General features: G+C 36.5%; 1 long non-coding RNA gene across 1 annotated transcript; it reads left to right on the top strand.

Annotated features, from left to right (window-relative positions):
* The first annotated feature begins 589 nt into the window (after positions 1-589).
* Positions 590-1061, top strand: LOC116557596. The gene is made up of 2 exons (XR_004271592.1): positions 590-867; positions 1014-1061. It is a non-coding gene; the product is annotated as an uncharacterized LOC116557596 (long non-coding RNA).
* Positions 1062-6008: the final 4947 nt, after the last annotated feature.

The following is a 6008-nucleotide window of genomic DNA, read 5'->3' as shown; positions in this document are numbered from 1 at the left end:
ATGTTCTCTTAGTGTGTGGCTGAGATATTTTTATTCTACTCAGCCATAAATTGGAGTCAGGACCCTTCTCCTTTTTCTGTTATTTTCACAATATTTACCTGTTGAGAATCCCACTCAAGGTGAGACCTTCTTTTTTTGAGTATTTGCGGATAATTTCATATTGCAGTGTTCATAGAACCTTTCATACTTTTGTTCTCTCCTGTCTACTGCCTCTGCACCGCTGCTGAAACTAGGCATGATCTGTTTGACTTCTGCTGCTGTTGTCTGTGGTTTGGGTGGGGCAAAACCCACTGGTGTTCTGAGACTCCTGGTGATGTTTTTTTCCATTGGTTTTCTGGAGGATGTGGTGAATGGAGCTTATCTTTTGCTATTCTAGTTGTTCAGTACGATTTTAGGAATGGATTTGGGGAAATTCAAAAACTGTACATTATAACCTTGCCCTGACCTGAAGTCAAAATGGGTTTACTTTTAAATCATGAATCTATCAATCAAGGCAACACAGTCACTGATTCTGTGTTGCTCTATTGTCTTGACTGGCTTCTAAGATTATACTTATTTCTAATAGTTTCTGTTCAACTTAGTTAAGAATTTATTAGCTTCCCTAAAGATACTCTTTTGAAGTATAATCAGCCTCTATCTCAAAGTTGCCAACATTCTTATATTGCTTTCATTTTCTTTACCAGCACACTTCAAATTTCAGTTCCTTCATTAGCTAGCCTCAGTTAGGTTATGTACATGTACATTCTGAACAATTCCTTCAATCAGTGAGGTCTCTTCCTTTAAGATCAGACTTTATTTGAGAACTGTCTTTTTGCTAAAATTGCCTTATTTTCCTTCCAGGCATGTTTCAAATTGGCCTTTAAATTGGTGTATTCAAGCCTGTTACCCTCACACAACCATAGCTGATATGTTTCCCTGATGAATAAAGTAAAATTACTATATCTCTCTGAAGTTTTGTAGAGTCCTCTTTAGTCTTTAGGACTTGTTAGAAATTCCCTTCCTTTTTACTAAAGGAGTCTCAGTCAGAATGCCTCCTTTAATGTTCAGATAACTTGCTAAATCAAAAGTAATTTCCCCAAGTTGCTATTGTATTAACTTAGTAGTACATTCCTTTCACATGAAAATTGGTGTATTCAAGCCTGTTACCCTCACACAACCATAGCTGATATATTTCCCTGATGAATAAAGTAAAATTACTATATCTCTCTGAAGTTTTGTAGAGTCCTCTCTAGTCTTTAGGACCTGTTAGAATGTCCCTTCCTTTTTACTAAAGGAAAAAAATTAAATGGGAGGTGGGGGTGGAATGGGAAGCATGGTCTCTAGTCTCCAGTGATCTACTGCAGGGCTCTATATCTGACTCTGTTCCATCTAATTCAATCAGCATTCCAATATTCCATGAGTACCTCCTATGTGCTGAGTTTTGTGTTGAATAGAAAGGATAAATAAGAAATCATTCTCCAAGAAGGCATTGGTGTTAGATGTGGATTCAAATTCTGATTCTACTGTTCACTACAGGTTGACTGAGTAAGCTGTTTGATCTCTCTGAGTCTTAATTTTCATATCTGAGTATAATAATTCCTACATAACATAGCTGTTGTAAACATTTTGTATATTTTTTCTATTATACTTTACATAGTATATACACATATGTATCATATACACATATTTGTATAAATTTACAAGTATATACACATATGTATCTATGTATACATGTGTATATATATATACAAATATATTTCATATACAATTTTGTAAAAGCTGCATTATGCAGGACTCATATATAACATATATAATATGTAATAGGTGGTCAAATAAGTGTTTGTTCCTTTTAGATAATGTTACAACCTACTTGTAATTAGATAACATTTCTTCCCCTTTTTGCCTCCCCAAAAACACAAAATGGCTGTTATATGGCCTATTGATTTTCTTAATGGATTAAAATTTACTGTGTTTTAAGACATTCTATCTCAAACTGTGTGACACTTGTGAAATATATTGAGACAACAAGCAGTGTTCTAGATCTGAGGTCATAAACTACTGAGGAATTCAGGGAGTTCTTGAATCTTCTGAAATTATATGCAAATAGGGCATGTCTCTGACTCAAGCATTATTGGAGTGAAGCAATTCATTGCTATCACCAGATTTTTAATGGGACTGAGAAACAGAAAAAAAAGTCAAGAATTATGAAGGTGTTATAAAATCACAGCTAGGACTCAAATGATTGCATGCTTTTGGAGGTCGGAAACTGTCTATATAACTTCCTTTTTACAACGTTTGGCACAGAGCCAGAAGAAGTGCTTAATTTTTATTTTTGAATGACTGTAATATTGATCATCTTTTCTCTACTAGAAGGGGGAGATATAAAAAGCAGCACTAAAAAATAAAAAAGAAGAGACTGGAAAGAGGCAGGCCAAATATTAAGAGCAGTAAAGGACTAAGAAGCAAAGAAAAAGAAGAAAGAAAGAAAACACAGGAAGAGAAGGGGAAGGAAGGAAAAGCGTGGAAGAGAAATAGGAATCTAAAGCAGAAGAGAGAGAAAGAAAAGAACGTGGTGTGTTGCACTGTGCTGATTTATTCCCTCCCTTCCTGTCCACTCTCCCCAATAATCTCTTCAAAGCAAAGGCTCCCTAGAGACCCAGTAGAAACAAAACTCTTACAGACTGAATGAAGGTGTATGAAATCCTAATTTTAGCTTAATTTTATAGTAATACCTTTGGAAAGTCACTATTCTTCCACCTAGCTTGTCTTTTTTTTTTTGTTTTGAGACGGAGTTTCCCTCTTGTTGCCCAGGCTGGAGTGCAATGGCGCAATCTCGGCTCACCGCAACCTCCGCCTCCTGGGTTCAGGCAATTCTCCTGCCTCAGCCTCCTGAGTAGCTGGGATTACAGGCATGCGCCACCATGCCCAGCTGATTTTTTGTATTTTTTGTAGAGACGGGGTTTCACTATGTTGACCAGGATGGTCTCGATCTCTTGACCTCGTGATCCACCCGCCTCGGCCTCCCAAAGTGCTGGGATTACAGGCGTGAGCCACCACACCCGGCCCCACCTAGCTTTTCTTTATCTGCAATCTTTAGATAGTTAATGTTAGTAAAGTTAAAAGAAATCCCTGTCTCCATGTAAACTATATTCAAAAAATTAATTTTAATGTGATCCAATTCAAATAATGCATTTTCCTATAGAAACAGTGTTACAAAGAGTATCACTATAGTCCATAATAACATACTTAACATGTAATGGAAGAAAAGGGAACTTGGCCTTTCAGCCATCAGCTCCGAGCTTGGTAAACCGAAGGACAGCATCTCTCCTCATTTCCTTTCTCACATCCTAGGGAGCTCTGCACAAACCGCTGTTCATAAATTGAGGGATGTGTCTGCACTTCAAAGATCAAAGGCAGCAATACCATAAATGGCCATTTGCACACAAGTAAAACTAGTTAAATTTCCTGATTCTTATTCTTTCCCTGAGCCCTTTCCTGCCCCACATGTGTATCCTTCTTACCCCTAGTACCTTTCCACATTTTATGTTGGGTACACATTCCAGTATCCTCATGGAACTAGAGATCTGTTTCTTCTGAACTCTGGAAAATTCTTTCTGTTCTGTTTCTGCATATGACCTTTACCTTCCATCCAGATCTTTTTAGTCTTCAACTGTATAGAGTGTCATCTCTTTCTTGAACCTTCACCTTCTACCTCCAACCCCTAATCCTTGCCATTTTCCTAATCAGATATATCCTTGACAAAAGTCTGATATATAAGGGGACAAATAATGTTATCTTGATTGACAGTGTTCTAATACATATATTAAGTAGTTGATATAGAACAGGAAGGAAGACAAAATGTTACCCTATTTCTGATGAGAAGGGAGGCTACACTGCTCTTCTTAGACAGGAGGTAGGAAGATGGATAAAGAGACAGATGTTTAGAAGGGGAGGAAAATAAAAATGGTCTATGTGTCTGCTAGCCTGAATCCACTCAGTAAAAGAAAAGTCCAGTCCAGTTCAATGTAGAAGTAAGGTTGAAGACTAAATGGGTTCCAAAGAATGGACACATATATGCAACTCATTTCTAGGTACAAAAGATGAAATAGAGGGCATGTGTCCAAGTACATGTCCAAAAGTATGAAGTAGCTGCAGGAATTTTATCAGAGAAGCCAGTCCCCAGGACTAATGTTAACAGATGACAGAGAGAAAGCTGTCTGAATTATTTGCAAGTAGACTACTAGTTAAGAAGACTTTGAACTACAGACACAAACACAGTACTAATCAGCAGAAGTAATGAGTATTGAGAGAAAACAATGAGCCATGCTTTACAATCAACTTAAATAGAATTTATGCAACTGAAAATCTAAGATAGAATAAAAGGCAGTAATTTTCAGCTTATAATAATGTGTAGTCATTACTACACAAAATTACTACTTGTGTACTGCCAAGTATTTTGCACAGTGATATGATAGACTAAGACAGACTGAATAGTTTGCAAGTAAACTGCTAGTCAAGAGGACTTGGAACCGTAACTCCATTGACATGTAGCCATCCTTACCAAAGAGAGACTCAAATTCTCAGCAACATTTGCTTCTATTTTTGGAAGGTCATCCAAATCCATAAACTTGTGAGGCTTTAACAGTGGGGAAAAAAACTTACAACTCACTTAGTCTAACTTTTTTATTTTAAAGGCAATTGCCCCTTGGATGAAAATCACAAACGTTTTAGTATAAACATATTTATAGTGAATAACTTTACATTTGCGAGCCAAAATGTGTTGCCCAGGGACTAAAAAATGTGGCAATAAATTGAAGTATTTGTTAAAAAGATATTTACTTTTAAAATTTTTTATCAGTCTACTTTTATTATGAGAGTTATTGATAAAAATAGCTACAATTTACTGAGTACTCATAACATGTTAGACCCTTTGCAAACATCCTCCCCTTTAACCAGAGCAACCACTAGAAAAGACAGGCATCATTATCTTCCTTTTACACAGTTGAGGAGCATGAGGCTCAGAAAGCAGCTAGTAAATAGTAGAGTCAGGATTAAAATATATGTTTTCTAATACTTAGTACTCTATCAGGTTGTGTCGCAGTAGAATTGAAAAAATAGAAATATAGGAAAACATGAATACTTTCTATGGTAGGTGCTATTTCAAGTATCCTTATAATATTAAGGGAAAGACAGTCATAAAGAGGTCATAAAGAGGGCTGACTTACTGAAGGTACTTCAAAATTCTACCCTCTCATTAAATGCAAACAGTCCAAAAACTTTAGTAATTGTCATTGATCAGCATGGTGAAATGATTATGGGCTCATTTATGGATAGGACTGATACATTGCACTGGATCTATCTTTCTTCATTTCTCATGTGGAACATTGATGTTAATCGGTCTATGATGCATGAAGAGCTAACTCTAAGTAAGCAGAAGTAACTCAAATTCTATCACCTACTGATCTTAGATACCTAAAAAGGAACTTGAATTTCGGGAGCATTGGGAAACAGCTCTCCTCTTGCTTCATATTTTGCCATAGGCTGGGTTTTCCAGAAAACAGACTCTGAAATGGAGATCAGCATGTAGAAAGTTTATTAGGGAAGACTTTTAAGATCAGCACCTGTGCAGGGAAAGATACAGAAGCAGGATTGGATAGTGGGAAAAGTTGGGCTGTGTTGTAGTCTCAACAAAGGCCTCAGTCAACCGGATGGGGAACTCTGAAGGTGGAACTCCGTCTCAAAAAAAAAAAAAAAAAAAAAAAGAGTATCACAGGTTGGGGAAGGAAAGCTGTATTTTTAATAAACTTGTGTTGATTTGTTATTGGATATGGATGCCTGAGAGGGTATTATGTTTTCAAGGCATGTCCATGTAGTAGCATATATCAAAACGTCATTTTTTTCATGGCTGAATAATATCCCACTGTATGTATATAAGATATTTTGTTTATCCATTTATTGGTTGATGAATATTTGGGTTGTTTCCATCTTTTGGCTGTTATGAATAAGGTCACTATGAACATTCATGTACA

Source organism: Sapajus apella, unplaced genomic scaffold (genome assembly GCF_009761245.1).
Source record: "Sapajus apella isolate SASKATOON/1434 unplaced genomic scaffold, GSC_monkey_1.0 scaffold19, whole genome shotgun sequence".
Lineage (NCBI taxonomy): Eukaryota > Metazoa > Chordata > Mammalia > Primates > Cebidae > Sapajus > Sapajus apella.
This window is presented reverse-complemented; position numbering and strand designations above follow the sequence as displayed.